Genomic DNA, 22,284 nt, shown 5'->3' on the forward strand with positions numbered 1-22,284 from the left:
TCACCTGCACCACAGCTGAAGCCCCGTGCACCCGAGCTTGCCTGTCTGCGCCTGGTATTGTTGCCTTTAACAAGAGCTATCGCGTTCTGAAGCTCCCACGTGCGCAGCGACTTAAATACTTAATTGCCAACATCTGAATAGTGCCTGTTGCAATTTTATTGTAATTTCCGCTTTCCGCTCTGTGCCACATAGCCTTTAAGTTACAGCGTGTATCTTTTCCTCCACATTAGCGCTTCGTAGCTGATTGGCGCTTCGAACCCTAGTAATTGAATTTATATTGGCGCTCTGTGTCAATTACGTGCACCTCATTGCTGCATTGTGCTTGAATGTTAGTCTCTGAGTGACGCTTTGGCAGAGGTATTGTGGTGGAATTGTGAGCCTTAGCTGCCTGCTGACTATCATTGTACTGTGCCCTCGCTGCTGCTTTTAGTTTCACTTTGCCCTCCATTTTGTGTTTGTCCTCTCCCCTGACCATCCTCTCTGACCCCGCCTCCCAGCTGACCCTCCCACGCTCCGCCCCCTCCAACAACCTTTTAAGCCGGATGGTCCCACGCGCAGCGTCCACGCGCTACGGACACGCCGAAGGTGCGCCAAAGGTAAGCCCGTCTACGCCCGTCCGCGCCTGGACCTCGCCCAGCGCCAGACCCCCTGGCCCTCGTCCCTCCCAGCCCCCCCGCATTTCCTACGATGCCGCCACCCTCCTAGCCCTTAACCCCGGTCGCGCACCCAACTGCGTCCAAGCCGCCCCTGGACAAATCCATGGACCTTTCTCCTGCTTCTCCTGCAAATTCAGCGGCACCGACAACATCTCCGCTACGACCACACCACAGATTCCCGACCCCAACCACCTACAATGCATCCTTCTCAACACCCGATCAGTCCACAGGCATGACATTGACCTATGGAATCTACTAGACACCATTTCTCCGGACATCGCCTTCCTTACGGAAACATGGATGAATGCTTCCTCCGCACCAGACATCACCATTGCCATCCCTGAAGACTATAAGATCACTCGCAAAGACCGTACCAGCCACACAGGAGGAGGAATCGCTATCGTCCATAAGAAATCAATCCGCATCTCAACCAGCTCTGACGACAACCTCGCCAACTCCGAACACCTTCACTTCCAGATCCACATCGACCCCAAAACCACACTCAGAGGCACCCTCCTCTACAGACCACCAGGACCCCGCACAAAATTCAGTGAAGACATCACGGACTTCATCACCCCACATGCGCTCCCCTCCAAAGATTACATCCTTCTGGGAGACCTCAACTTTCACCTCGAAAAGATCAACGACCACAACACCGCCACCCTCGTGGACAACCTCGCCAACCTCGGACTTAAACAACTAGTCACTTCCCCCACCCACATCGCAGGTCACACACTCGACCCCATCTTCACATCCAGCAACCATGTCTCCTTCAGCCACACCACGGACCTCCTCTGGACTGACCACAGCTGCGTTCACTTCACCTACAACAAACCAAAACCCAGCATCCACCTCCAACCTACCCTACAAAGAAACTGGAACAAAATCACCACGGACCAAATCTCCGCATCGCTCCTTCAAAACACCCCAGCCCTCTCTTCTAACGCTAACGAAGCCGCCGCCAACCTCACCCTATGGTTATCCAACTCCGCTGACACCCTAGCACCACTGAAAAAACGTCAAAACAAACCTGGCAGCAAGAAGGCCTCATGGTTCAACGATGATCTCAAGAAGTCCAAGAAACTCTGCCGCTCCCTTGAAAAGGCCTGGAAAAAAGACCCAACCACCAGCACCAAGGACGCCTTCAAAAACGCCACCCGCACTCACCACCAACTAATCCGAAAAGCCAAGAAAACAGCATTCAAGGATCGACTTGACAACAACGCTCACAACAGCAAGGAACTTTTCAACATCGTCAAGGAATTTTCCAATCCCTCGGCCAACTCCAACGACATCACCCCCTCTCAAACCCTCTGCGACTCCCTAGCCTCATTTTTCCACAACAAGATTGCAGACATCCACAACAGCTTTGACAACCAACCCGGAAACCAACCCACCCTACCATTTGCTGATCATCTTCCCCCCGTGAACACCCTTAACGACTGGAACCCAATCTCCACTGAGGACACCATCCGCCTAATGAATTCCATCCACTCAGGATCCCCCACAGACCCATGTCCTCACCACATCTTCAACAAAGTAGACTCCGTCATAGCACCGCACCTCCGAGACGTCATCAACTGCTCCTTCAACTCCGCCACCTTCCCGGAAGACTGGAAACACGCTGAACTCACCGCCCTTCTGAAAAAACCCACAGCGGACCCCACCGAACTCAAAAATTACCGCCCCATCTCGCTTCTTCCATTCCCGGCCAAAGTCATCGAGAAAGCTGTTAACAACCAGCTCGCCGCCTTCCTCGAAGCCAACAAATCCCTCGACCCCTCACAATCTGGATTCCGAGCAAAACACAGCACTGAGACCGCCCTCATCGCAGCAACAGACGACATTCGAACCCTACTGGACAATGGAGACACAGTCGCCCTCATCCTCCTTGATCTCTCTGCAGCATTCGACACAGTCTGCCACAGCACCCTTTTACAACGCCTCAGTAACATCGGAATCCAAGGAAAAGCACTTGAATGGATCACCTCGTTCCTCACCGGAAGAACCCAGAGAGTCTGCCTTCCACCATTCAAGTCCGAGGCCTCTGAAGTCATCTGCGGCGTACCACAAGGATCCTCACTCAGTCCCACCCTATTCAACGTATACATGAGCCCCCTCGCGGCCATCGCACGCCAACACAACCTCAACATCATCTCATACGCGGATGACACTCAACTGATCCTTTCTCTCACCAATGACCCCAGCACCGCCAAAACTAACCTACACGAAGGAATGAAAGAAGTCGCCGAATGGATGAAACAAAGCCGTCTGAAACTGAACTCAGACAAAACAGAAGTCCTCATCCTAGGTACATCCCCCTCTGCATGGGACGACTCCTGGTGGCCGGAAGCCCTCGGAAAAGCACCCATCCCGACAGACCACGCACGGAACCTAGGCGTCATCCTGGATTCTTCACTCTCAATGAACAGACAAGTCTGCGCCGTAATCCTCTTCCTGCTTCAACATTCTTCGCATGCTCAGAAAAACATTTCGCTGGATCCCCTCCGAAACAAGGAAAACAGTCACCCACGCTCTGGTCACGAGCCGACTGGACTACGGAAACACCCTCTACGCAGGTACTACCGCAAAACTCCAGAAGAAACTCCAACGAATCCAAAACGCCTCAGCCAGACTCATATTAGACATCCCACGCAACGAACACATCTCTGGTCACCTTAAAGACCTCCACTGGCTACCCGTCAATAAGAGGATCACTTTCCGACTGCTTACCCACGCACACAAATCACTCTACGACATCGGTCCAGAATGCCTCAACTCACGACTGTCCTTCTACACCCCCTCCCGCCAACTACGCTCTTCCAGCCAAGCCCTCGCCACTGTACCTCGCATCAACAAGACCACCATGGGAGGCAGATCCTTTTCATACCTGGCTGCTAAAACATGGAACTCACTCCCCCCCTACCTTCGCCTTACCCAGAACCACCTAGCATTCAGAAAGCAACTTAAATCGTGGATATTTGACAAGTAATCCTCCTCCCCTTCCTAAGCGCCTTGAAACCCTCTGGGTATGTAGTGCGCTATATAAATTCTATGACTTGACTTGACTTCCTACACAACAGATCGCAGAAATTCAAGAGCAACAACATGATGTCCTCGCCAATACCTGTATCGCTAGGCGTCCCCCAAGGATCCTCTCTATCCCCGACTGTTCAACCTAGTTATGGAACCTCTCACCACGCTACTACAAGCATCCAATGTTCTCTTTCACATGTACGCCGACGACACCCAACTCTATCTCAAACTACAATCCCCCAAAGACATTCTGCTCCTGAACTCAACGATCAGAAGCACCCAATCCTGGCTTGCCGATAATCACCTCAAACTCAATGCTCTGAAAACAGAGTTCCTTTTGATCGCACCTCCAGCAAAGATCTCTACCACCCAAACTTGGCTTAAACACTTAACTGCACTTAATGTCCAAACCAACCATCGTGGACTCAGCTAAATCTCTAGGCATAACACTTGACACTAATCTCAACATGCAGCAACATATCAGCAAGGCAACTAAGGGAGCGAACTTCCAAATCAATACCTTGAGGAAACTCAAGCCCTTCCTCCCAGCTAAAGACTTCCAAACTGCAGTACAAGCACTAGTCATCCCTCGAATAGAATATGGCAGCATCGCACTCTGCGGTCTCCCCCTTACCACTACGACACCCCTAAGAGCCTCCCTAAACGCTGCAGCGAGACTCATCACGGGGTCAAAAAAGCACTCTCATATCTCCCCTGACCTGAAATCCCTAAACTGGCTGCCTTTTGAAGACAGAATACACCTGAAAATTGCCTGCATGACACACAAGGCGGTTCACCTTAACTCCCCCGGCTACCTCACTCAGAAGCTTACAATCTCTGGCGGCTCTAGAAACACCAGAGGCACAAACAATCTTCTGCTGAAGCCTAGGAGATTCCGGAAGGAAAAAACTTATAAACGCTCCTTCTCAGGAATGGCACCCAGAATCTGGAACTCACTCCCTCCTGAAATCAGGCTCATCTCCTCCACTATTCGTTTTAAGAAAGAAGTAAAAGCTATCCATATGGCTAAATACACCTGAACTACCACTTCGGACTCTTAAAGAATCTGCACAGATCTCTTCTACCTGTTCGACCTCTCTCCTTATTTGTATTATTTGTTTTATCGTCTTTGCTTATTTGTATTATTTGTTTTATTGCCTTACACCTATTTGTACTGTTAGCTCTACCGACTTACCTGTTTTGGCTATGATCATGTACCCTCTCTTTGTAAAGGGCTCTGATATCTGCAAAGATCTTGTTCGCGCTATATAAAACTTTCAAAATAAATAAAATAAATAAATAAGAGAATAGCATGAGACACAGTGTCAAAGGCTGCGCTGAAATAGAGTAAGATCAGCACGGCCGTTTAGCCTTCATCCAGGGAGCCGTCTAAGATGTTCTGTGACTCATAGAAGGGCTTAATCAGTACCATGTCCTGCCCTAAACCAAGATTGAGAGGCGTGAAGGTAATTTTGAAGCTCCACAAAAATGGTGAGTTGTTTATTGACCTGAGTCTCGCTGAATTTGCACACTATGGGAAGCATAGAAATTGGTCTTTAATTAGACCATATAGAAGGATCCAGATTGGGTTTCTTCAGGAGGGGAATGGCAATGCCATGTTTCCATGCCCATAGGATAAGCCCCTCCTCTACTGCTCGCTTATTTCACTGTAGTCATTACGAACCCGCCACGGAGATGGAATAATCAATCAATCAATATATACTTTATTCAGCATCAAAGAAAACAACACCATAAAAGCACAGGCTAAAAAACAATTCATACATAAACAATCTCAACACCAGGGGAACGTATATAAATGAGCGTTGCTAATCCTGCTAACATCATATTACTAACCTAAAACTCCCTCCTCCACGCGGTTCATTACACGTACTTCTATCTCACCGGGGGGGGAGGACAAGCAACGGGCAAGTCACATATTCCCTCTGGTATTCCTAAGACGCATTGCCACTCTTAAAAATTTTACAGTACAATACGAAGTTAAAATCTCCGAGAAGAGTTTCAAATATAGTAAAGCCACTTCAGCCTGCCTAAACCCTGCTTTTTAAAAAAATCTTTAAAAAATATACTTCCTAGGGTGCATATAAAACGGGCATAGGAGTACAAAGTGAAGGGTATCCTGCGGAGATCGTTGATCGCAGCCGCAGGGGCCCTTCTGCTCCACCGTCACTGCAGGTTTTCTTCTCTCATGATCTTCCCTGCTGGAACCCAGAAGTTTCAAAAGCTCCCCCTTGACCATAACCTTGTCCTTGGCCAGAAATTTCGTTGGGTGAGTTAAAAATTCTGGACAACCCAGGACCTCAAAGGATTCCCTAACCTAGTTAAGCCATGGGATATTCATCCCTTTATCCCGTGCCATGCAATCATTTAGGAGTTCTCTTGTCAATGTGGCCTCTGGATTAGTCCAGATTTTGACCCAACAACTAATGGGTTTTAATTTTATCCTGTCATTAATATAAGCAGCACCCAATTCCTCATGTACAATAAAGCCAGGGGTACTTTATGGCACTTCAATAATCTTCTAAAAAATGTATTCTCTTCAATGTGGAGGGACTTAGCGTCCAAAAAGCCCCACACTTCACTGCCATAGAGTACTTTAGCACAGCATATTGAGTTATAAAGATTCAGGATCTGGTCAGGAGAGCAGCGGCCCAACCTGTGTGCATAATTCATAGTTGCACCCGTACTTCTAGTTAGGCTACGACATTTTTCCTCCAACAAAAGTTTAAAATTAAGTCTAGAGTCAACTAATATCCCCAAGTATGAAAGACTGGACTTTTTCTATACAATGTGCCCCAATCGTGTATTTATATTTCTTTTTGGGCACCTTCCCTACCTCCATTATATACGATTTGACAAGGTTTGCTGACAGGCCCAGTCTCTCCATAAAATGGACAAACCCATCTAACAATCTTTGGAGGCCCCGAGGGGTTCGGGCCAGCAGTACTGCATCATCTGTATGAAGCAGAACCTGAACCCCCTGGCGCCTATCCTTGGCGAGTCCACTCCTAGACCGGCCAGTGCTTTCTCTAGACCGTTAATGTACAAGGTGAACAGAAAGGGCCCCAATATGCAACCCTGTCTAACTTCCCGTGTACATGGGAACTGGTCAGTCATGCTGCCCCCCTCGTTATATCTAACCTGGGCGACGGTGTCCCAGCGTAGGGATCTCAGGATGTTTACTAGCCCAAGGTCCACTCCCAACTCCTCCAGGAGTTACCATATTTTTTTTCAATTCACCCGATCGAATGCTGTCGTCCGGTCCATAAAGGCCAAGTACACGGTCTCTTGGCTAGCGACCGTGTACTTGGCCGTCAGGAGGTACAGATTAAGGAATTGGTCAGTTGTAGAGCGTCCGACCCTAAATCCATACTGTGTGTCAGTAATAATCTTATTTTCCTATGCCCAATCTAATAAACGATTGAGTCTGGCCCAGCCAATAACTTTCATGGACACATCAATGAGGGAGATAGGTAGATAACAAGACGGGCTCTCCCTATCTCCCTTTTTAAAAATTGGTACAATTATTGCTGTTGACCAAGATGCAGGCATACCTGTGCTTACTGCAGCGTTTATAACCCTGGTCAATATGGATGCCCACAAATCAACTTGAGCTAAAAACAAGTCAGGGGGGACCCCGTCTGGCCCTGGCACTTTATTCCTAGTCAGTGCCTCCACACCGCCTTGATTTCATTCAGCGTAAAAATGATTTGTTCTTCCCTTCCTTGCCCCTCCTTAGTTACTGGACAGTCCTTCGGGGTGCTGTAATTGTATAGGCCTGTGGTTCCCAAACTGTGCGCTGCGGCACTCCGGTGCGCCGTAATCAGGTGCCAGGGGCGCCGCGCGCACGATGAGCGAAGTTGCATGCTAGCCAGTAATGGGCAGGGAGAGAGTGGTGTTTCAGAGGCTTAACTAGAGCCAAATTTCGGGGGAGGGCTAATCAAATATTTCAGCAGGGGGGCGGGGGGGGGGGGGGTTGAATCTTAGGCAATAGGCAGAGAGGCTCTTAGGACGGGTGAAACAACAGCAAGGCCTCATTAACTTGCAAATGGTATTTTTAAAGACCTGTGAAGTGCTCGGGTGCGGCTGTGTGTATCCCGGAAAGCTGTCTCATCCAGGGCTGCCACAAACGATGGGGGTGGGGTGTTTCTTGAAGCCCTTTGAGCAGTCGGGGCTGGTGACATTTTACACTTAGTTTATGAGCAGACTGTAAATCTGTATAAAGTCAAATGCGACTTTAGTATAGTTCAATATTAACATTAGGGCGAGAGAAAAAAAATATTAATTATGTTAATGGTCTGTGTAACAGAGAATTAAGGTGTTTTGTGAAAATTATATGCGAGCTATAGAGGTTACATGGGTGTGGGGTGGGGTGAAGGATAGGGTTGGTGATTAGGCAAAGCTTTCCTGGAGGGAAGAAGAGAAGCCACTAGTAGCGTCCCAAGAGAGGCCGAGTGCCCAGTGTTTCAGATGCAGGGAACAATTGCCATGACTGGCTCATGCTATTTGTTAATCACTTGTACTACACGGCATCTGGTGATATGATTCACACCACCTCAATCACCTGCGTCTGAACTGGACAGCGGCAACACAGCTAATCCTGGAGGGTCATTGAAACTATAGGCTGATTATTTCACAACCTGCTCATGTCGGGGCAGATTTACAAGCCCATGCACCGCCGGTGCATCACATTGCGTGACGCACCGGTGGCGCAGCCTGCTAAGGGATATTTACAAGCACAGGTAAAGTCACCCTGCATGACTTAACCTGTGCTTGTAAACATCGCCCCTGTTCACGCACCACTTTGAGTGTTAGGGGCGGGACATGGGTGTTGCTGTGGGTATTCCCACGCAACACCCATGTCCACTAATGCATTTCCAGATTTACGAGAAATCGTAGACCTGGAAATGTGTCAGTTTGCTGCGCCACCTTAGGGGTGGCGTAGCCAAGCGAAACGAGGAGAAATGTTTTAATTTCTCCTTGTTTTTTCCTGTTTCAATGCGTGCTGTATTCTACAGCACGCATTGAAAGAGGAAAATGCCTGCAGTGATTGCTTTTGTGCATGAAGGGCCCCTTCCTTCACAAAAGCAATCTCCCCATGGCGCAGGCATCCTTGCACCATGGTGCAAGGGTGCCTGCTCCGGTGCATGGCAGCTGTTTCTGCGCCATCGCTGGGGAGAGCACAGGAATGCAACATATTATTGTAGATATGTTGCATTTTTGTGCTCCGAAAGTGCCATAGCCAAAGGGCTTGCGGTGCCGCGCTGCAGCACTTTCTTTTAGATCTGCCCCTCAGTATCTACAAATCGGCTAGGGCGCTCGACCTCGGACCCGAGGAACTGGGTTCGAGTCCTGGTAATGACGCTAAACATCCTGTGATTCTGGGCAAATCACTTAATCTCCCGGTGCCTCACAAAAATGAATGTGTATCCTCATGTAACGTAACTGGTGCTATGTAAAGCGCTCTGATACCTGTTTCGGGTCAAGTTTGTGCTATATAAAACTCAGCAAAAAAAATGTAATGGGCCTGAGTTCCGTGTATTCTCTGCATTGTGTTTTTGCTCACCAGCATGGCCCAGTCCTAAAAAATGAGTGCAGGTTGGCCCCACCGTAACCCGACCACCATAAATTCAATATTAACCGCATCGATGCGGCGGCTTTTCCCGCTGTCGACGGCATTTTTCGAAATACCGCGTTACATGACGAGCTCAGCTCGTCATCAGCACACGGCAGGTAAGCCTGATGATGAGCTGAGCTTGTCATCAGCATCAAAGTGGTTAAGTCGGACTTGAAAGCTACACCCTTGGATGCTCCAATAAGAATTTCACTGCCAGGCTTCAACCCTGAGAATTTCCAAGCCCCTCGAGACACACCAGCGCACCGTGGAACCAACAGGCACTCTGAAAAGGCCATCTGTGTGCTATATGAACCCCCGTCCCCCCCAAAAAAACATAAATATGGTTGTTGACCGCACTGCTGCCTCTTCATGGATGTCAAATTGATCCGTTTTAAAGAGCCAGTTCATTGAAATGTAAAGATTGCATCCTCTTACCCAGTCTTATGTCATAAGCAGTCACCAACCCAACAATAAAGGGTCTGGTGTGTTTGTTTGATGACTGACACCCAGTTAAGGGGTTGTCAAGCCTAACGTGACATCATTCTCCCTTTAAACACTTGCTACTCCATTGCAGGATTTGCAATGGAACGACAGGCATGCAGTGGACGCTAGAAACTCCTCCCGCCCCCACAGAACTGCACCCCTGAGTTCTGTACTCTACTGCTCTTCTACATTATTAATGCAGTGCACGTTACAGACACCGCCAAGTCGGGCTGCTGTCAGCCGCAGCACCTACCGCCCTCTACCCCAACCGGCTGAGCTCTTCTGACCTGAGCACGCCGGGCCAGGCCCAGCTGGTAAGGTAGCTCAGGAGTGCTGAGTGCAAAGAGGTGCGTGTAGCCTGCAGGCTTGAGTTGCAGGCGGGAAAACCAGCCTTTCATCCTTGCGAAGTCGTTTCAACGTGCTTCACTGAGTTAGGCAGCAGTAGCTCCGAGTATTCAAGCGGCAAGAGGCCATTGAGTGTGTGGCCTGCACTGTTATGCACCCTGTGATCGAAACCCCCAAAACTGACACCAGACGACTGCAGGGAGAGATTCTGCATTTTCAGACAGTGGTAGTTAGGGTCAGCCCAGTTCAGAACTCCTTACATCCCAAGAAACACTTAATTTTAGTGGTGAAATGTGGTGGCAGCGTCCCGGATTAACCCCGGCCTCCCCAGTGAACAGATTATATTTAACTGTCATGGCATTTATGTTTCTGCCTTCTCGCACTGCGAGAAAGCAGTGGGGCGACGCCCCAATGGGGGAGCCCCCACTGCCTTTGAGTACAATGGGTGTTGCATGCCTGGTGTGTATGTGTGAAAACGCAGTGCTGGTACAGGCTGGTCGAGCGTTGTGTTGGTCAGGCAACTGCAGCTAAAATCTGCGTGCAGTGTGAAATGTTCTCATTTCGGAGAGAGAGAGAAGACTGGGCGACATTATCAGTGGGTAATGGCGGCACTTGTGATTTATAGCTGTACAAAGCTGCAAGTGTGACAGTGAGGGCAGAAAGCGCTTCATGATAAAGCGCGTTGAAATTTATTTGGCTGAGAGGTCGCCGTTGTCTTCTTGAATTTCAAGAGCACAAACAAATGTAAGCGAATGGCAGGATTATGAGGTTGGGGTCAAGCTGAGTGTACATTGTAAGGTTCAGAGGCAGAAGGCTGACTACTTGAGGCCACAGGGGTCAGGGTGGTTGCTAGACTCCAGGCTTTAGATGGGTGCAGTCTGCATTTTCCAGAGTGGCCAGGGGCCCGGCTGCTGGCTCCACAGTGCCCAGGGGCCAGGCTGGGTGCGCCGAGCTGCAGGAGTTTTATTTACATTTGTCAGATACATAGGTTCCAGAAGCTTCGAGCAGTCCTGGGCTGTGTACAGAGTCTGTCCACGGTGGGAGGGAGGTAGGGGGGCAGCAACTGGCAGTCAATCGACCATGATGGGGATTCTAGAAACAAACGCCTGTTACTGGAATTGTAAAAGGTTGCCTCTCGAGGGACTATTCATGGATTCTTCTGAGAATGAGATTTAAGTTCTAAAAGGGCACAATGTGGTGATGGGCCTGTGGTCTTTGAGCTTGTAGAAAGCTGCCTTGGGTCCTAGCTCATGCTCGGAAAACGGTCCTGATACCTTGGGTTGGCAGTTAAAGAGCACCTACAGTTGCGGTCGGAGAGCAGTAGGTCTCTCAGAACTCTGGACCCTGTTGCCCCATTAAACGTTATGCCCCTGCCGTGGCATCTGAAGGGCAGGAGAAAGGGCACATTGCCTCAGCTCCTCAAAATAAAGCCAGAAATACAGAGAACCTGGAAGGTGAATTAACTCAATAAACAAAAGTCAGAAATGAGAACTGATGTACACATTCAATATTGTTCTGCGACATGGCGATAGTGGCAGCACATTATAAAGGGCTGGGGTTCCCACAGACACCACAGGCCTCTTCGCACGAATGGAGGGGTTTAACCAGTGTTTTAAGTGGGATCCAGAGGGTCGCTGTGGGTGTGGGGGAGGGGGGGGGGTCTCTTAAAGGGGCGTGGTAAAAAAATGGTGGGAGCCGTGGTCAACTGCCGATTAGGTCAAGGGAGCCGCAGATCAAAAAAGTTTGGGAACCACTGGTATAGGCCATTAAAATACTCAAACGGTGACTCCGGCAAGATATGGTTTACAATCTTGGACTTATCCCTATCTTGGAAGCATGGTTCATTGATGACCTTCCAGAATGCAGTCCTATTTTTGGTCTCTGCTGCTTCCCTCAAGTTCTCCCAGGCCTGCTGTTGGAGAGAAGTTTTGCGGCGCTTAACAGCCTCCTTCTATAAGCCTCGACATGCCTTAACCCTACTTTTGTCCCTAGGGCAGATTTTCAGTGCCAGTTTCAGCTCTCTCAGGGCCTTGGAGCAGGCCTGATCAAACCACCCTTGTTCCGCCGTACCTTTTTTCCCGGCTTGGCCCTGAGGAGTCTGTCGATGTGCATTGTTACCCCTTCATAGGCCTTGACTAAATCAGCCTATTTTACTGCAGGATTCAGGCACCTCCATACATAATGGTGTTTGTCCGCCGTTATTGCTCCATAAAAGGCATCGACGTCCCTCTGGGACCATCTCAGCCTTCTCCCCTGATCAACCGCTGTTAACACCCCATTCACACCCCCCCTTTTCCTGGGATCTAGTCATATTGGGGTCCCTCAACACAATAACTAAGGGATCAATACATAAATGCAAAGGTGCACCACACAATTCCAGAACTACAATATCAATGATCACAGACGTAGGTTTTCTTAGTCGTGATTTTCTTTATTCCAAAAAAAGGTGTACAGTCAAAACACGGGTGTTCGCAGCCGACGCGTTTCGTCCTCAAGGGACTTCTTCAGGGCAAATTCTTTTGAGTATATATAGTCGTCGTAATGGGTAGGAAGTTTCTTTGTAGATGAGCGTTTCAAAAGATCTCTTAATTAGTAGTATTAGGAAGCCACAAAAATTATTTATACATGCAAACAAGTAGTCAGAGTGTGAGTCGTCTTCAAAAATTTGGCAAGACGTCTATGAACAGTCCTCTTTATTTACTATATAGATTAATGTTCAGAGGGAGATGGACAGAAAAACGATTGTTCCATCAGGGATGACTCTTGATAAAGTCCTAAGTTCCCTGCATCCTCCTTCCTCGTACCGCACCACGTGAAGTAACAATAACTAAGGGATTATAATCACTAAAAGCGCTCAATTCTATATCAAACTCCATGACTTTGTGTTTCAATGTGTTTGATACAAAAATAAAATCTATAACTGAGTCTCAGCCTCTACCTTTAAAGATTGGGCGCACCTGACCAGGATCCCCTCCTTTCAATAAGTTCAGAGTGTGTTGGAGAGCATAAGTTCCCAGCACCTTATTGAGCTCTTTCATCTATGGTATGCTCTAAGATGGTGCCCTTTTCCAGTGGACAAGAAGACCAGTCGCCTCATCTATTTTTCACATTAGGACAAAGGTGACAATTGAAATCTCCTGCAAGCACCAGCTGGGACATGCGTCCCCCCTGGTCAACCTCCCCAGCCAGCCTTTTTTCCAGTTCTTTAAATCTAATCAATGGGGGCCCTACCTCTGTCGCATTATAAAAATTCACAAAAAGTATCTTCTGACCACTCATGCATAGTTTTTACCCCTGTAGAACATCAGAGTCCCAGCTCAGGTCTTCCCATGTCCCTTTCAATTTTAAATCCACATATGTGTCCAACCCTCCCTTGGCTCTTTCTACCAGCTCTTTCCGTGCAGGAACGAAAAAAAATTTGAATACTTTCAGGGCTAGCTGGTCTCTATTCCATTCCCATGTCTCCTGTAGACATATGACCTGGAAATTTTTTATGTAGGCCAGCCACTCATTATTTATTAGGTTTCGCCTATTATCATTCGCTTGCGAATGTAATAGGCGAAAATTCAAGGGCTTGATCGACTTGTGAAACCACTGCGGTTTCTTCACAGTGCATGTGAGTCACGTGACCACAAAAGCGGGTCACGTGACCACACAAGCACACGCAACTCCTCTCCCTATTCTCCCGCCCCCATCCGGCTTCCCTCCGCGCATCTGCCTGCCACCCTTCTCCCCTCGCTCGCATTCCCGCCCCCCCCACCAGGCTCTCCCGCCCCCATCCGGCTTCCCTTGTACAGTCCCTTTCCTCTTAAGCCGTCCAGCCTTCCTTTATGCCCTGCGCGGCCATTCCATTTTGGAATTGCGTACTTAAGATAGAATGGAGGCAGCGTCAAGCTTCAGTGGGTGCTGCGCGTTTACAACAAATTCAGGTTAGGAAATGGCCACGCTAACATTAGAATTGCTTTCTAGCCTCTGTTGTTAAGTACTGTGCATCTGACATTTATATGTTTTAAGTAATTTGTTGCGGTCTATTTTTAAGTGATGGCCCACGTTTTCTCCGTCACTCTCCCCAACAAAGCGGCTTTATTATAAGCAGCATCTGGGTACGTGTACACAAGGGGCGGCTCCTTGTTTTTAAAGTTGCCCAACAGTTTCAAGGAATTGCCTTGTATCGGGTTACCAAGTGCGGTTACACAGCCAGGCTAAGTTCCTGGCGAACAGCAGCGGGACACTGTATGTGGACACCGAGCATCCACAGAAATCAGTAGAACAACTATGCATGTATTGTAAAATCTATATATACCATGCCTGGAAAATATTTAAAAAGTGCTCTGGCGAGGAGGAGCCAAGATGGCGATCGGAGCGGACCTGTAGGCTCCCGGCTCCGCCAGTCCGTTTTTGCCGTGCTGATATCCTGAATCCGATCCTGGTTCACTCGACGGCAGATGGTGTGCGAGACGGCGCTGATCTCGGCGGTGCTTTTCCGGACCCCTGACCTGCCCGGCAGCCGCAGATATTTGCCTCCTAGCTCCCGGCCCTGGACCCCGCTTCCGTGGGCTCCTCCTTCCAAGCCTCTGAGACCTGTTGCCGGCCGGAGTGCTCCGTCGGCGCCGGCTGCTGCGCAACCTGCGTGGCCCCTGCGAGGCGCTGCCCGAGCCTGATCACCTGGGATAACGCGATGCAGACGTGGAGAGGGCAGTGACTGCTGTGCTGTGGACCCCCATCTTAGCGGAGCCTTTGTCTGAGGCGGCAGGTACGGGGAGAAGACTGTCCGGCCATTTTGGGTCGCACATAGTTTGCTGACCCCGTGCCTCGCTACCCGGGATTGCAGAGGGGCGCCTAACCTGCACGGATTGTTTTTGGGGCACGGAGTATGATACTTAGCCAGCGGCTACAGGAGGGTGCGCTGGTGCTCCCCTAACACCAGTGCCCGTCGCGGAACTAGGTCGCAATGGCTCAGTGTGCCGCCATGCCTGGTGAGGAGCTGCGCCCGTCCACGCCAGAGACCAATGCTGCCCTGTCTACAGGGGGTCCCGAGACTCGAGAGATCCCCCGGGGACACAAGACCAAGGGACTACAGCCTGAGATTCCTCTTGGCACTGTCCTGTCAGCCCTACGGGACCTCCGTTCAGAAGTGCGCCACTGCTGCCTGGAACTGGGGGACAAGCTGGATTGCTTTGCGTCTGTGTTGGGCTGGGGCACTAATGCCTCGGATTTGCAAAGCTGCCGCCTACCGCTGCCTGCAACGTATGGGGCGCCAGCGCTCTCTCCTGCTTGCTACACATCTGAGCTCGATGTTGGCTTCGCTGACACCCAAAATCACCAGCCTGATGACTCCCCTCGGGACACTTTGTTTCCCCTCCAAGTGATGTGTGCAACATTGTGGCCGGACTCCCTAACGTGTGTGCCTCGAGAACTGTCTGTAACATCGTGGCTGCTTTCTCCTTCAGCGCTGTGTCTCTTGCCTATTCTGAATACAATATCGTGTACTCCTGGTGTAATTATGGAACGTTATGCTGCACTCGACGGACTCCCTGCTGTTTCATCGTGGCCATTTTGTGCTCCCTTGTTGCTGTCCTCTTTCCTCTCGCCACTTTGCTCCTTTGTTCTGTGGTGGGCGGGCCTCTCCTGGGGAATACGTCTGGGGGTGTATCCACGTTCGGGTCAGGGCTAGGCCGGTTTTTTCCTGTTTTTGGCTGCTGGGCTGGTGGACCGGGGTTTGGGGGTGTATCTTGTGTCCAGATTGCTTGACCGCTGTTGATTGATGCTTTGCTCCTGTGTTGCCTTAATGCTTGCCGTTTATCCTGAACTTGGGGTGGAAGGTGTATTAATGACTGTCGGGAACGGGGTTGCCTGGAATTGATCCTCCTCCTGTCTTCCTTTTTTGTCTTTGAGAGTGGTAGATTAGGGCGTCCTTCTCTCCCTCTCTATATCACATGGAACGTTTTTCTTTATCTTTTCCTTCTCTTTCTTCGTCTTGCTGTATTTCGGGTTTATTGGGCGACAGACACACTGCAGGGGGGGGGGGGGGGGCAGGCCGTAGCCTCCGCATGCGTGTAGGGTGGGGGGTTAGTAGTTAGAACTTAGTCATTATTTCTATGGTGCCTTCTTTTATTCCTATTTTTTATTTTCACTTTTGGTCCGGGTCCATGCCTAGTTTACTAGGGGTTAGGTGGCGGCAGGGACCGGGTGGCGCGCGAGGGGGGTCTTCTACTTGACTCTGAGGATAGCTGCCTTACTGCCCGGGGGGAACTCACTGGTTGGTGTTGATATCCTGCATATATGTTTGAAACTGTGGTTCTGCTCCTCCCGCATGGATCCTTCTTTATTTCCTTTTTATAAGACTTGAAACAGTACGATTTGTTGCAATGCTTGCTTTAAAAAACCTTTTAAAATTAACCTTCATTGATTCTGGGACATGGTACTGGGGTAATCGAAGTGTAATTTAATGGTTGCTTAAAATGAGGAGTAATACTATGTCACCGTAACCCTGCATTGGTGCTTAACTGTTTCCGTGGCCGGCCGGTGGGTTGTAGGCCTGTATCTGTTCTGATTTGATACACAATAAAGGTTTTCAAAAATTTAAAAAAAAAAAAAAAAAGTGCTCTGGCAACCCCTCAGCCTTTAAGCATTTTTTTTATTGATGACTTTATTATTTATTAACAGCATTTATAGAGCGCGAACGAAGGCCCATGGGCATCTCGGCGCTAAAAAATATCTGCAGTATTTGACCATAGAAGGGGAGCCTGAGTTTACAGATTAAAAAGCCAGGTCTTAAGTTGTTTTCGGAAAGACCAAAGTGAGGGGCTTGTTTTAATCGCGTGCGGCAGGGTGTTCCATAGTTTGGGCGCTGCTACAAGAAATCTTCTGTCTCCCCATATAACAGATTACATTTATTGCTCAGAATTGGTTGATAGGTCGTGCATCCTGGAACTTGAGTACACGAATGTTGTCTTTTAGATTACCAATCACACAGGAACTACGAACATTGAGGTACACGAAGTTCACCAGTAGGACAGCAACCACTATTTCTTTTGCTGCTTCTCTGCTCTTTTGTTCATGCGAGTCTTGTTACTGCTGCAGCGAGGACTTGAATTGGGAGGGCGCAGTACAGGCTCAAGCCCCACAGGCGCTCCCTGGCCCGGGTTGCTGCTCCTGTGTTGTTTTTCCGTGTCTAATGGCGGATCGGTGGTGTTGTGAGCACCGGCATGTAAACAGCTATCAGAAGGAGGGCTTTGGAAGGGTGCGAGTGCCCGTCCACTGCGTCCACCAGAACATAGTGAGAGGCCTTTAGGAGCGAGGATTAATGCATGCCGCCGCCCCACCCATTCAGTGCGAGGCACGGCTCTCGCCACCACAGAGTGAGATCTCACCATTCGGGTAACAGGCCTGCGCTGAGGGAAATGGCTGCCCACGGCCCTGCACCCTAGCAGTAGGGAGCGGCTCTGGCATACAAGGGCAGACCTACGCTGAGGGAAATGGCTGCCAACACTGCACTCGGTGCAACACATGCCCGCATGCAAACATGCTCCGAGATGACCGCTACTCCGCCCTGTACACACGGAGGAAGGTGCCACTTTTACCGGCACATGTGTGCAGGCCCAGCAGGGATTACATGACTGCAGCCCTCCACTGTGCACCCCGACGCAGCACAGGTCTCACCAAGGGACGTAAGAGTCACGCCCACAACCTCAGACACATACACTGCCATGCACACATTGAGGCTTGCATTTTAGCTACCAGTGCAGCTCATTAATTGTCACCGGCTACCTCACTGCCATGATGCCCCTGGAGACATGGCTGTCACAGGAATACGGCCATAACCCATGCAACTGCTTTCAAGCGCACGCCATTGATCGGCTGCCGCATCTTAGCGCCTAGCCCCACTGCTCTCTGTTCACAGTGGGCGCACTAATCTCACTGCCAGTGTCCGATACTGCGGCCCAGAGTTCAGCTCCTCTCCCTGCTGCCTTACACACCCTGGAGGCAAATGTATAACCAGAAAACCATCAACAGGCCCGTCAATGGGTGGCCCCCTATTTCCCCACAAAGCTCTGGGTTCAAGGACGCTACTTGCATCACCCCATCACTGTAACGCTCTCAGTGAGGCAAGACTAGCCTGGGAATGAGATACATAGTCACACTTGCAACTCCTTAAATGAGACACGTACTCATCTGTGTCTGATCTCAGTACCTGTCCAGGCCCTCTTGATGCTAGTGCCTCTCTGCTGCCAGACCTCAGAGCTCTCTCTGCCTAGGTCACGTGGTGCCCAGGTCGCAGGCATCAACGAGTTATGGAAGGTCTATTCACATCCGGATCAGCAGGCTCTGTAATAGTTCGAGGACGGAAGTCGTGGCGACAGAGTTTAGGGTGATAACATGGCCGCCTGTGGCCAGGTCTCCCCATGTACCAGTTTAGTGCTTTTTGAGTTTGAATGTCATGGGTTGCACTGGTAATTCGTGGAAATGCCGAGGCTAAAGGAACTCGAATGTGAAGGAACACCACCAGTGACAAGTCACCACAGAAATACGAGCTTTTTGCACATAGTCAATCGGAAGGGGCCAGTCACGGAGGCCTTACGGACCACCGTACAGGCGCCAGTGCATTGTTAGTTGATTAATGTGTCGTATGGCGAGAGGGGCACCTTAATATGTCTAGTGGGTTTTAAAGCTGGAATGCCCCAGACCTCAACGCCCCTCTGAAATGACCTGCTTTGTGCGGGAGACACAAGGACATCTCGAAGGGCATCCCGCGGGGCGACCGGAGAAAACCAGCCGGCTCCGTCGCTGGCAGGTCTAGGCGGCTAGAAAAAACATCTCCAGGCAGAGCACGCTCTTCAAAACCACCCGGGAGCAAAGGGGGAGGGAGGGAGGAAAACAAACCCCCGCGGGGAGAAAAAGGCCTTTACAAATGATAACCTTAATGTTTTGGTATGGAGAAGCCAAAGTACAGGCAAAAGTCTGCAAACAGGGTTCGTGTAGAATCGAATTCTGAAAGCTCCTTACAAATATGGCACACGGCTGTGTTTTTTTCCCACATGGGATAAATGGTGCATCTTTTTTCGCCCTTGTCAGCCGGCCTCGCATCCCTTGTAGGGCAAGCTATTTCAGATTTGTTTTTCTCCAAAATCTCCGGAAGTGTTCCGATAAAGCTGTCAACGACCTTTTTAACTGGGCAATGTTTTTTTTAAAGTTGCCCAACAGTTTCAAGGAATTGCCTTGTTATCGGGTTACCAAGTGCGGTTACACAGCCAGGCGAAGTTCCTGGCGAACAGCAGCGGGACACTGTATGTGGACACCGAACATCCACAGAAATCAGTGGAACAACTATGGATGTATTGTAAAATCTATATATACCATGCCTGGAAAATATTTAAAAAGTGCTCCGGCAACCCCTCAGCCTTTAAACATTTTTTTTATTGATGACTTTACATTTATTGCTCAGAATTGGTTGATAGGTCGTGCATCCTGGAACTTGAGTACACAAATGTTGTCTTTTAGATCACACAGGAACTACGAACATTGAGGTCATGTATCTGGCTACTTTAAACCATCTGCAATAAATATATGCATAGATTAATAAACTTTTTTTTTCCTTTTTTGGTCTTATACATAATTTTGCACAGGCGAAGCAAGGCGTGGTTCGGTCGTACTACCTCAGTAGGATGGTGGGCATTGCCTATTTATTTTAGAGTTTTATATAGTGCGCTTTCCATGTGTTGATTTCTCTTACATAACAAGCACTGGCGTTGCCAATAGGTTTCGCATTTGGAAAGTTGGAGCTATTGGTTTATGGCTTTTTTTATTTGTAATTCTTTAGCATTGGCTACAGGAAACAAAAATGCTAAAGATTTACAAAAAAAACCCATAAACAATTCTAAAAGCACTAACTCTAATGCTGCGAGACCTATTGCATTTCCAATGCTTGTTGCTAGTGGGGCATAACCATTTTTTGTGAGTAAGAAGGCCCCGCTCCAACACTACCACTGTGCTTTCGCCATTCAATCTTATTTGGAGGTCTTGTCCTTTGGTCCCGATTAAAAAATAAAAAACCAGTGGTAGCAATTGGATAGATGTACCACTCTCCCCCCGAAAGCCACCCCGGGAATGAGCAAGAAGATCCTGTACCAGCCCCGGGAATCTAAAATTTAAAATCACTGTGTATCCTGCAAAACACTTTATGCTAGGACCTATCCAGGACACCCTTCTTGCCATTAAGATATGCCTGTAGTGCTCAAGCTTGAACTGGGCATTATTGTTTAGCCAGTGGGCTGCCTTATTAATTAGCATTTGAGGGGTTTCTTCTCGAGTTTCAGTTGAGGCAGGGACCCCTGTCAACACTATTGTATATGGACTAGCTGCTGGCAGGAGGTCCAAAACGGGCAAGTCCACCGAACTCCACCCCTGCCAGGCACAACCGTTTGCAGTGCACCAGCACCGTCCCCTATGCCCCCCTGTGCCCTCAATCTTATCGACCGACTTAAAGGTTGTGCTATCTGCCCTTCCTTCCTTTGGGTCGAGTCTCTCTCCTCCCATCTATTTTTCCCATCTTTATCAGACCTCTGAGGCTCCACTCGTGCATTACCCATGTTGTTGGCTTCTCTTTCTCTTTGTTGTAAATCCACCTGTAATACTCCCCCCGGCCCGTCGGTGCGTCGGGCTGCTCTGTCTTGCACTTCATTAGATTGGGTGGTGACTATACTAGGTGAATCCCTCTTCAGTTCTAACAGTAGGGACACTTTTTCTTCAATTGCGGTGATTTTCTTATGGAGCGGGGCTAATTAGCTGGTGAGGAAAGTTTCCAGCCTTAGCCATAATGCCGAGTCCGCCCCATCACCCTTTTCCGTCCCTCTACAATTAATGCAGTGAGAAGTACCCTCCACGTCCTGGTTGCCTTTAGTCCCACCCTCCTTTGATGTCTCTTTCTTATTCCCTTTGCTATTGACCATCTTGCGCCCCCTCGTGGGCACTTAGCTATAACTGAGGGAACGCTTGCAGGCACACCTTCCCTGCTGGTCATGTGTTTATCTGCACACCTTCCCTGCTGGTCATGTGTTTATCTGCCCTAGGATTCTCACTGTTATCAGTGTCCAGGGGGTCCTTGTTTTTCGCAATCCTTTATCTAAGAGCGCCCTTCTAGACCGGGTTACCACCTCCACGATTTTTTTTTAGCTGGTTCGCAGTTCTCCAATACTTCAACCAGCGCCAACCCCTCTTCCCGTGCTCACTCCCTCCCTACATAGTGATGACATATCTAAAAACGTAGGGCTGCCCTCTTCCCTCTCCCCAGTAGTGAGGTCATTCTGTTCATACATATATTGTGGCAACTCCACTCTGTGTTTTACCACTAAATCTGAACTCCCCTGGGGCGATAACCCAGTTGCTGCTGCATAAGCATCGCGAATCTCAAACACCCTCTGTGGCGTATTCTCACCATCTGAAGGTCTCGGGGTTACTACCTTCGGTGTCCCTGCCTTGGCTGAAGTACTCATTGATATCCTTTTCTGTACCCTGATCGAGTCCAAAGAGTCTTTTTTCAGCTGAAAAAATTTCTTGGGCCAGAGCAGACTCTGCCCAAACAAAAAAGGTGTCCCTTTTAGGCTCCCTCCCCCATTGTCTGACTTAGGCCTCCCTTTGTTCATTACAGAGGTACTTTTCAAAAGCATACCAGGGGGAACCAAAAGCCACCCTCCTTACTATCTACACAATATCTACTCAATAATATGTGTCCCGATTAACCGTCCCCGGCGGTACTTTAGTCCTCGCTCATGTGTGCTGATCGAGCTTTACGGTTCTGCGTGTCCAAGCTATTCGGCCACAAAACAAAAACTTCCTTGATTAAGGATGACAGTGGCACCCGATATTCCTCTCCTCCACTCGTTGCCGACGGGTGGACGCAGAAGCAATCGGGTCACAGGGTAGAACGGACGATGTTAGGGCCCTGGCTCAGCCCTGCCTCCTCCTGGCAATGACAGGCTTAGACGGGCCCGCCCTTTGCCCGGCGCACACCCCACGTTGCGGGAGGCGCAAGCAGCTTTTGAAGCGGGTTGAGGGAGGGGCTAAGCACACCCTCGTGTTCCTGCTGGCTCCTGGGGTCGGTAGATCGCCAGAAGTGTCCCCTGCTATACG

General features: G+C 49.4%; 1 protein-coding gene across 2 annotated transcripts in view; it reads left to right on the top strand.

Annotated features, from left to right (window-relative positions):
- LOC147673144 (uncharacterized) overlaps positions 1 to 22,284 on the top strand; it is a 166,337-nt gene that overhangs the window by 79,265 nt on the left and 64,788 nt on the right. The gene's annotated exons all lie outside the window — the stretch shown is intronic.

The sequence above is a fragment of the Lissotriton vulgaris genome, chromosome 12, assembly GCF_964263255.1.
Source record: "Lissotriton vulgaris chromosome 12, aLisVul1.2, whole genome shotgun sequence".
Lineage (NCBI taxonomy): Eukaryota > Metazoa > Chordata > Amphibia > Caudata > Salamandridae > Lissotriton > Lissotriton vulgaris.